Source organism: Tiliqua scincoides, chromosome 11, assembly GCF_035046505.1.
Source record: "Tiliqua scincoides isolate rTilSci1 chromosome 11, rTilSci1.hap2, whole genome shotgun sequence".
NCBI classification, from domain to species: domain Eukaryota; kingdom Metazoa; phylum Chordata; class Lepidosauria; order Squamata; family Scincidae; genus Tiliqua; species Tiliqua scincoides.
The window spans coordinates 5,423,865-5,435,102 of record NC_089831.1 but is presented as its reverse complement, the minus strand read 5'-3'; positions in this window follow the sequence as shown (position 1 = coordinate 5,435,102).

Here is an 11,238-nt window from a genome sequence, read left to right as displayed (position 1 = left end):
TTGCCCTCTGGACTGAGGCTCCGGACTGAGTGGCGGTTTTTGTGTCTCGGTGCCTCTCTGAGATTGTGGAGGTGCTGAGAGAAGAGGGCAGTGTGGAGAGAGGCTGGGAGCTGAGGAGTGGAGAGGATTTGCAGCTGCTGGCAGAGGAGCATGCCTTTCAGTAGGCCACCCCCGCAGGTATGTGCTGCCGGCGAGCCTCTGAGGGCCTTGGGTCCAGAGCGTGGTGAGCTCTGACTGGGTCCTGTGCTAGGGTGGCGGTGGGGGCGATCGTGCTCCTGTCTCCCTGACTGAGCAGCCGACCATCTTGGCGCAGCAGGGAGGGTGCTTGGCGAACGTTCATCTTCCCAGTATTTTGGATGCGGTGCTGGAGCTCGAGGTAACAGGATGGGCATCCAAGGAGGAAGGCGGGGGGCGTTCAACTGCTACGGAACAAGCAGGGAAGGGCTCTTAACGAAAGAGAACCTCCAGCAGAGCTTGCAGAAGGACCAGACTCGTGAACTGCTCAAGGAAGCACTGGAGAAGTTAGAGACAACTCACAGAGAGGCACCCAAGAAGCGCAGCAAGTCTTTCAAGTCTCTGAAGGGCAGAGGCCTGAAAGCCTGCAGTTTCCTCCCTCTGTGTAAGAGGAAGCCTCTTCAGCAGGGATTTCAAGTCTTGCCACCCTTCTCGGGTGCCTCTTTCCGAGTTGTCCCAACTCCTTGGTTTGATCCTCATCCTCAAATGCTTCCTTGACCAGTTCCCAAATCTGGTGCTTCTGCCAGCTCTGCAGGAGGTTCCCTAGAGATGCCCTCCCCTGCTTGTTCTCCAGCAGTGGAACACCCCTCGCCCTCCTCCTGGGGTGCCCTTCCTGCGGCCTCAGGCTCCAGCACTGCATCCCAATGGTGGGAAAATGAAGGTTCGCCAAGCACCCTCCCTGCTGCTCCAAGACGGTCGGCAGGTCAGTCAGGGAGACAGGAGCACAAGCACCCCTCCAAACCCCTCCGCCACCCTCGTGCAGGGAGTGGTCAGAGCTCACCACGCTCTGAACGCCAAGCTGCTTGGAGCCTGGCTGCCGGCATGCACTTGTGGCGCCGGACTACGTGGAGGCGTGCTCCTCTGCCAACAACCACAAATCCTCTCAGCCCCTCGGCTCCCGGCCTCTCTCCACTCCACCCTCTTCCCTCGGCTACCCGCAATCATGGGAAGGGACCAAGACACACAAACTGCTGCTCAGTCCGCCCAGCTACAGGGCCCTACATTGGAATGGCTGTGGCTTCCTCCATGCCTCAACAGTCCTACTTCCGAAGAACAGAAGGATCTCTATAAAACTTCTCTTTGACTTAAAAAAGGGCTGTGGTTCAGAGCATGGCCAACAACTGACTGAGCTCCTGAATAGTAGGGCCGGACTAGGGGACTAGCTCCGGAATAGGCAGGGCCCCCCCTCCTTCCATGGGGGAGGAGTCACATTGGAGTGGGAGGGGCATACCCAAGGGTCTTGACTGGGAGGGGCATACCCAAGTGTCTTGAGAGACCCCCATACAACTCCCCCCAGGGACCGAGGGAACCCAAGTTTCAGAAACCTGCGGGCAGAACCCTCAGTGTCAGCTTCCTCAGCTTCTGACACAGGTCCTCAATGTCATCCGGTGCTCTTGTGTCGTTGGGCTTCTTCTTCTTGGGTGATGGTACAACCTTTGGGAAGAGGGAAAAGGAGTTTGGTTCACTGTGGAGGAACTCAACAGCTTGTCTCTACTTGCTTGATCCAACTTACTGTGGGATCCCATGGCCCGGAGGCGCCACCCCAGTAACTGGGGTGTGATGTGATGGGGAAGAGCTTTACAGGGATTGATATTAAAGGGACAAAGAAATGGGTGGAGGAGTCCTGATGCTGATGTCAAGTGGCTGCCATCCCTCTAAAGCACCCATTTCTCCCTAGTGTGCCAGGACTAATGGGTAGAGATCCTTTGGAACGTGTCTGTTTTGGGTCCCTTCATTAGGGCCCCTTCATATTCTTGGAAAAGTGCAGTGTGAAGTCTACGATCCCAATGTAACCATGCCTCAGATTGAAAAGAGCAGGCAATTCCTTACCTCGGCCTCACCCAGGGGTCGCTTCATTGACTGCCTCCGTCCTGCCAGCATGTTCTTCTCTGATGCCTGAATCCACACATAGAAAGATAAGGAATGAGTTGGGGCAGCAGGGGGTGAGGGAGAGGCATATTTGCTCTTCTGTCCCTGCTCAAGGTGAAGTGCTGTCTCTCCTGCACCCCAGTGCGGGTTTGGGGGCAAGGAGGCTTTTCTAGAATGCCTATTGGTGCTGGCCACTAAACTGTACTTAGTCGCACAACTGGCCTCTGACTATGTACAAGGAAGAAAGTGACAGAGGAAAATCAGGGAAAGGCACATGGAATGCCACGTTGCCACCCTGGGGGTACAGCTTGATCTCCCTGCCACTTCCAGCCTGCTCTCTCTCCCTTCCTGGCCTCCTCCTAGTCCTCCTTTTTTCTATCCTCCCACCTCCACATCCCATTCTCCTTCTCTTCATAACCTCTATCAGCTGGTGAGCCTCTGGAGAGCCATTTTGTGGCTTGCTCAGCACTGACATCTTTGCCAAGAGTGTGGGTCCCTGAAGAAGACCTGACCATCCCTCTGACCACCCACTCCTCCTAAGTTTGCCATGACTAATGAATAGAGATGCTTTCTAAGGTGCCTGTTTGGGGGCCACTCATTGTATTCTAGACTAAGTGAAGCAAAATGTCTCAGAGGTCATTGTGGCAGTGCTAAAGATTGAGAAGAGCAAGCGGTTCCTTACCTTGGCCTCATCCAGCGTTCGCTTCCTTGACCTCCTCAGATCAGGCAGTGAGGGAAAGGCACAGGTGCCTTGCCGGGAAGTTCTGACTGCTTGAGGAATGGGAGGCAGGCAGGGATGGTGTTTTGTGGGCAGGGGCAGAGAGCCTCCCACTCCTGCAGGTGTTTCCTTTTCTGATGCCTGAATTCACAAACAGAAAAAGAAGGATGAGTTGGGGCCGCAGGGTGATGATGTTGCAGGTCACCTTTAAGCTTCCAGAACCCTGAGCTCCGCAAGAAGCGCTGCACGAGGTGCAATACACGCTTGTGATACCTCTGGTGTAACGGTGCAAGCATGAAGGGGGAGAGGAGGATGTAGAGAAAGGAGAAGGGATTCCGGGGGGAAGTGACCCTGGAAGCAGCGGAAGAGAGGAAGGAGCTGGGGGAAGGTGGGAAAGAGTGAGAACGGCTCTCGAGGCTGGGAAGATCCGTGGCAAGAAGCCAGGAAGAGATGGTGGTTCTTTCTCCAAGTGCACTCATCTTGTTGGGCTGCTGCTGTCCTTTCCCCACCACAGTCAGGCCCACCTCCTGGAGCATCCATGTCTTACCTTCTGCTGTCCTCGCAGTCCTTGCAGTCTGCTGTCCTTGCAGGACAGGTGGAATCGTCCTCACTTCCGTCGCCTCCACCTTCCCCCTGTCTTCCTGTTGGCTGAGGAGTCTTTTCTCACGGGCCTGGGTTCAAGAGGAGAAAGAAAAGACACCTGTGAGGCCATCTTCGTCCAGCGTGCAGCAGTTACCCTCCCAGGCACTGACTGGGATGCCAACTCTTTGGTCGGCCTTTCCTGGTGCAAAGACATCACTTTTGAAAGCAGGGGGGTGAGCCTGATGTCCTTCAAAGCAACCCCCCACCAAGTGCAGGAAGTACGGCCAGCGCTGCCACTTGCTGTGTAAGCAGCCCACCCCTCTTGCCATTGGGGCAGCACCGGCAACATGCAATGTGCTGCTGTCACTGCCCCAAATGGCTCAGCCAGCTCGGACCTTGGCTGGGAAATCTCCCCCCCCCCACTCGCCCCTCCCCACTTTGCTATATGGGAGATGAGCAGGAATTCTCTCTGACACCACGCCAATTTCTGAGCCCGGAGGTGTTGGCCACATCTTGCCCACTGTCTCACACCTACCTCTCGGGGCACCAACAACCTTACCTCTTTCTTCTCTCTGCAGCCCGTTAAATTTATCAGGGGCACTCTAGGCCTCTGACAAAGGAGTGCCACCAGGTCTTCGGCACTCCTCTCTCCTGGCACGTCTTCTTGAACCTAAGAGGAAATGGAAGACACTGAGAGGAGATCTGGCTTTGGTGTCCCCCAGAATCCCCCAGAGCTTCAGCCAGAGTGGGAGATGCAGTGTGTGTTACAAAAGCCGTGACTGCGCTTCCACAGGAGGCTCGTGGTCAAAATGGTATAGATCTCTAAGGGCCTGGCCTATCTATGGCACTTTTGCACCAGCTTTCCTCCCATGGCTTCCAAGCTCCAGCTCCAGGTTCTCCTGCCCCTTTCCGAATATGGTGGGCCGGCAAGCAGGGACTTTTGGGTCATGGCAGCATCACAGTGAGATGCTCTCCGAAGGGAGGCCCACCCCTCCCTGATCTCCTTTTGGAGAGCATGGAGGACGTAGTGGTTTGTGATGGAGTGTGAGGCTCTCTCGTAGTATGGTGTATCTAGAACTATTCTGGTGTGTTTTCTTGTTTCTGATGCGACTTCTCACTCTCTGGATATCCTTAGAACCGCATTTCAAGAGTTAAATGTCCCTTTCAGACTGGAAGAATCTGACTGCGGGAGGATGTCTTGAGATGTCTGCCAAAAATTTTGTTTTGCATTGTATAGCCCCTATATAAGGGGGGGGGGGGTGTTAAGATATGGAAAGGAAAAAACATGGTGAGTTCTATTGAAAGGCAGCCCTTTGGCTTCCTGCTCTGTAAGGTGTGTGAATTCCTCTGAGGTGTTACCTGGGAAGGACTGCGGGTGGCCGGCCATGCACTTGGTTGCTGGGCCCCTTTTCTTGAACCGGCAGACTGCAGCCTCCTCTGTCGCCACTTCGTCTGTGATCAAAAGGATCAATACTTGGTCAGTCCACAGGAGAGTCGGCTCTGCCTTTCCTCTCAGTGAGCTTGGACCTGTTTCAACCTGCAATTCCTGACAATGATACACCCTTTGGGGTGCTTGGCCTCGGCGTGGGCCTGTCACTAACGACCTGGCAATGAAACTAGGCCTCCCCACAAGAGGTATTAGTGAACTTCCCAGAGCCCTCTGGGGATAAGAATGTGCTAAACCGCTCTCCCTTTGGGAGACCCATTTCTATTTCAACCCCAAAACGCAATGGAAAAGAAGCCTCCTTGTTTTGGGGTTTGCCACCTCGACTGATTCTCTCCCCTTCAAGCGCATTGGAGAACCGGAAGATTTACCTGACGGATCTTTCCCACAAGACGTTTGGTGCAGTCGAGGCCCAGGTTCCAGCACCTGCTGCCAACCTGTGAACAAATGTGGCATCACTGGGACAGAAGGCGTCAGCATCTCATGGAAGAAGAGGAAGGATGAGCCACAGAATTTCAGGATTCCCCCAAGCTTCCCAAAGGGGAAACTGCGGACACATCATGGGAACGCTCAGCATTTCCAAAGAACGCCCACCTGTCACAGACAAGGCCCCTCCTGGGTCCCTGCCTGGAGCAATGGAGGGCAGATCAGTACTGGGCAGAACCCAGTGAAACAGCTGGACACTTTGGCAACAGCTGCATTCCATTGGACACATAGGAGACACGTGGGACACAAAGAGTTACACGGGGTCGCACATGCATATACATGGGCCTGCATCCATAGGCCGTGCTCTGTTCAGACAGTAAATTCCCCAGGGGTCTTTGACCCAATAATCCTGACACCCCTCCAAATGTCCGTCTGAGTACGACTCTCATGCCGAGCTTGGGAACCTCCAGACCCTTTTTGGACACACAGGGATGACCCGACACCTTGCCTTTGCACTCAGGTCCCTCCTCCCTGGCAGATGCCCACTTCTGCCTCTCAGCCTTGGGCAACTGCAACACCTCCTGGTATTTCGTTAAACAAATTCTAAATCGTGACCCGAGTGGCCTCGCTTGGGCTGTACCGCTTAGGAGGTACGTTCTCTGTGCTCCGCTGGGATCTACGCAGAGCTGTCTGTTCCTGCTTCTCGATTTCCAGCTCCCTTTTCAGTCCCTGATGGGTTAATTCCCCTCCTTCACGCAGGTGTTTTACCACCATTGGATAACAATCATATTTCATATTGCTTCTTCAATAAAATGTTCACAAAGCCATTTCCAGACCCCAAACAAGAAATCATTGGCTTCCTGTCCCACAAGGCTCACCATCTCCAAAGAGGTGCCGAAGAAGCCCCAGCAGCAGCCACCACAAAAGAGACGGTGCCAGGGCGAGGGGGGACAGTTACTCTCCCCTGCTAGATACAGGCCCTGGAGAAAGTGCCCCCTTCTGTCTCAACTCCAGAACACTCCGGAGAAGAAACCTCCTTCTTTGGGGCTCTGCTCCCTCAGCTGCTTCTCTTCTGAACAGAACACCAGAGCACTGGAAGCAAGAGCATTTACCTGCCAGATCTTGTGGAACAGCTGCTTGGCTGCATGGCTGGGGCGGCCCAGGTCCAGATTCCCATGTTTGGTTGTGCTCTGTGAATGAAAGGAAGTGTAGTCAGCAACTGGAGGGTTGAACCGCTGTTTGCTCAGAAGATGTCCACATTTCAAGGAAGAAGAGGAATACAGAGCCAGAGATCTGAGGATTCCTCCAAGCTTCCCCAAAGGGGAACTCAGACCCTTCATGGGAATACTCAGACACACATCACGGGAATACACAGCTTTCCCTAAGAAGTCCCTCTTGCCACAGACAAGGCTCCTCATGGCCCCTGCCTGATACATCTCTCTCCCACCAGCCTCCTTCCTCCATCACCACCAGCTTCCACTTCCAAAGAGAAGACCCTTCACACTGCTTCATTTCCATCGGAAACAAAGTGCCAGGCGAGAATTCAGTGCACCTTTACTGAAAAACACCCATGGAAAGCAGTGGGTCTAGTTCTGAGTAAATTGGGTTCTGAGTAAATTGGGTTGCAACTATGTGTAGCTGCACTTGCTGGTACTCATTCCTTGTTGCTTCTCTCTCTGCTGCGAATTGAATTGCACACTCCCAGTTATGTTGTACGTTATACGTTCAGCCTCTGGCTTAACACACCAGGCACCTTCAAGAAGGATTTGATTGAGGGTTCTACTGATTTGCTGTTTACAGTACACTTCCTCTGACAGTGTTTACAAAAAGGATGTGAAGACCAGAATGGAAAGTTAATACATAAAAATATATCTTATGATCTTTCACTATATTGTTACTAAATTAGAGACTGTACAGTTCTTTGGGAATAATTCCTGGCAGGTCATTTTTCAGGATCTAGCCTTGGGTAAAACTCAGATTTCTGAGTCTGGAAGGGTTGGCCATTTCTCCTCCGTCCCCACACTCTTGGAGCTTCCACAGCCACACCTTTTCTGCCTCACTCGGCTTGGCTGGGGGCCCCTCTGCTTCGTGCTCCTCCAAGGATGCCCACGGGTGCTGCTGTAGATTCACAGTGGAAACAACATCAGTGAAGGGGATTCAAACCAACAAGCCAAATCCATGCACAGGCACACCCCCTTCTCCACAGGGGTTCTTTTCGGGAAACCCCTGCAGATACCGGAAACCCTGGATACGGGTGAACGCCCATCCCAGGGGGCTTCCCCCCCCCATTCGTTCTCCTCCTCCTCAGAACTGCCCTCAGCAGGCGAGCCACTAGAATTCTGACTTAGGGCTTGCTCGGCGCTGACATTGTTGCTGAGCGTGTGCATCCCTTTGTACAGTGTCTGTTTCGGGGCCGCCCATGTGTGTTCCTGAGCGAGTGCAAGAAGACGTCTCACATGTCTTTGTGATGTGCTGCAGACGGAAAGGAGCAGTTCCTTACCTCGGCCTCAACCCGGGGGCGCTTCCAGGACCTTCTCAGTCTTGCAGACCTGATCTTCTCTGAGGCCTGAATGCACACAGAAGATAAAGAGCAGGTGAGAGCAGCAGGGGGCAAGGGAGAGGCACAAGTAGCCTTGACAGGAAGTTGCAAGTGTTGGGAGGCAGGAAGAGAAGGTGTTTGGGGGGCAGGGGTAGGGAGGGAGCAGAATTCTGCCCCTCCACTGCCAGAAAGGTGAGGCAAGGAAACTGCCACAAGGCGAGGCAAGGAATCTCCTGCAGCCCACGGAGTGTTTTGGGGCAAGCGGATATCATAAAAACAGCTGTTGAGGCTGTTCACAAAAGCATGTTTGGTTCAACCGAGGCCTACTTTTCCCACCATCCTCTTGGAAGAATCTGAAGCTGGCTGGTTGCCCTGATGGGGCTGGATCAGAGTTGTCCACTCCTCATCCGAGTGGCATTTTCTAAGGGGCTCTTCTGCTACTGCAGGCTGTTCGAAGGCTATGGCGGCATCAGCCAGATTGGCCACAACTGCCAGGAAAATCCAGAAAAGGAAAGGAGGACCTGTCCCAGTCAAAGCAATGCAGTGTGGCTGAAGGTGGGCAGCATCCATGGTCTTACCCTCTTCTCTCTCTGCCTCATCTTCTCCAGCCATTCGGCCACTGCCTCTTCATGAACCTGCGTTCGAGAGAAGAAAGGAAAGGCGCCTGTGAAGTGACCTCCCTTCCGTCCACAGCCAATTTCCTCCCAGGCAGGCACAGACTGGATGCTGTTCCTTACCTCTTCCTGTTTCTTCAAGGGCAGAAGAGGAATCTGCCGCCGCTTCGGCCTCTGGGTTTGCACAGGGACCTGGGAAATGGAAGACATCTGTGAGGAGCTCTCCCTTCAGTATCCACCCTCATTGGTTGGCCTTCGTTCAGTTTCAGCAAGATCCTGTTCCCTGACATTGACAATCTGAACCCAACAACTCCCTCTTCAAGGCAACTCTAGTCCCTCCACCCTAAGTACGTGTCACGGGAATGATCGTTCCGTCTGCTCCTGCAGGGGGTGGCTGGGTGTCTGTGCCTGATGGATTCGAACTCTTGGGGTTTGGGCAGCTACTCTCTACCTGTTCCCACCCCCTGAATTCATTCCAAAACATGTGTTAGGAGAACGGGGCAGAACGTCTTGGTGGCACCTATGCCACGGCCAAGCTTTTCTGCCAAAAGACACCTTGCATTCTTTCTTCAACTTGCTGTGGGCTCCCAAGGCCCCTGGACACCCCAGGAACTAGGGTGTGATGTTATGGAGAAAACATTTATGATGACTAATGTCTGAGGGATGACTGGAGGAGTCTTGATGCTGCCTGTGACCAAAATGGGTAAAAGCCATTGTAGGCCTCTGCACGGAGCCATCCTGTTCACTAGTTGGGTGTCGTTAAAGGGTGAGAAAGTTCCTCAGTAGGTACATCACAGTAGACTTTGTTGCTGGCAGATTGGGAGCAGCCATCCCATTCTCTGCAACTAGCCAGCACATAGATGACAGTTAACTGGCTCAAGGACACCATGACGGCCTGATATGCAGTAGCTGTGCATTTCAGAAAGGGAGGAATGCCACCAAGAGTGGACAGTGCTGTAGTACATAGTCATTCTCGAAAGGTGGGCAGGCCTGACTTTTGATTGGCTAATGGGCCAGCCTCAGGTGTAGGAGTCATCTTTTGGAGAGTCTTCTGGGTCCCTTTTGCTACTCTCTTCATCCTAGCCTGTGTCTCGCTTTGTAGACCTGAGCTTTGGCCACACATCTTGGCCTAGGCAGCTCTGATCTTTGGACTAGATGCAAGTTATACTTTGCTGAGTGTTTGAGTTATTTCTAAAATAAATTCCTTCTATTCACAAATGTGTTTTCATTGGAAACATAGAAGGGCTCTCATTATATCTTGATTCATTTTTGGCTCCGTTCTCAGCTACCCAGAAGGTAATTAACTCAACTCAACAAACATTTATCAGACATAGAGTTTTACAGATAACAACACCAGACAGTCTAATATATAGATTGTGGAAGAACCCTGATACTCCCACTGTAGAGATGTGGATTGAGAAATTATATGAGATGGTCGAAATAGATGTGTTGACGGAAAGATTGGGAGATGGCGAAATAGAGAGAATACAGAAATTGTGGAAACCATTGTATGAGTGGTTAGATAAACAATAAGTTATTCAAGGATGATAGGTAGGGAAACATAAGAGTATCGGCTACAGTTCTGCGATTTCCTGGTGTTTTTTCCCTTGTGTATTACCCTGTACATATATGTTTGTGATTTTTCCTGTACCCATGTCTTAAAGTAAGTAATACACCAATCTCGCTGCAGTAATTGCATACAACAAAATATGTCTAAGATCATTGTGCCAGGATACATTTTTGCTAATCTATCTAAGAGAAATATGAAGATAATTAAGGCAGTAACAATGAAAGAAAATATATACAAAATGTTTTATAGATGGTACCTGTCTCCAGAAGACTGTGGTTTCCAAGAGTGCCCCAAAACCACAATCTTGGATTTTTCATCATTTGGTTGCAGGGCGTTATTGGTCAAGGTAATTAAGAAATTGGGGGAAAGTAAACAGAAGCCAAGCGTGCTTAGTGGGGGCTGATGGGTTTATGGCCCCGCTAATTTCGAGCTGGTCGGGTTCTGTTTGTGACGTGCCTCTTCCATGGGAGAGTTCTGCCAAGGGAGAGTTCTCTCCTGTTCTTCAGAAATATAACCCTCGGGCAGTGGGGTAGTTGATGATCATGTAACCAGGTGCCAAGCTCAAAATGGTGCCCTGGGAGTCATGATCACAACCGGAAGTGATGTCATGCCCAGGCTTTTAAAAGAGTGAAAATCAGGGGAAGACCTGCCCCCCCAGTAGATCACCACCCACTAGTTCTGCCACTTCTCCCCAGCCAGTGGTATAGCTAAGGCTTTGATCTGCTTCCTGGGATGAAAGAAGATTTTGTAGCACCCCCCTCCATGACAAAATCATATCAAATTAATTAAGTAAATAAATAAAAAGTATGCTCCTTATTGGTTAGAGACACTGTCCTGGGATGAAAAGGACAGTTATTCCCCCTGGCTATAATAAGAGGAGCAACACATGAAATATAAATATAAATATATAATATAAGAGGAGCAACACATGAAAAAGCGCCTCTACCCAGTTCACAGGGGTAACTGTATTAAGGCACATGGAAATGAGAGCTGACTCATAGAAGCACCTTATTGCTTCCATGCTGCATCATTGGCTATCAGATCTATCAGTTTCATAGGTCAGATTTGAGTTTTAAAAATCCACTTTCTGTTCCATAAGGCAGTTGTGTTTTCACATCCTGGTTAATTGAGCTTAACTTCTGATCGAATGCAGATATTCCAGTGTGGTTGGTCTGATTGCATTCTGCATTAAATGACTTTTTCTATGATATAGAAGAGGGGTGTCCAAAGTTTTTGGCAGGA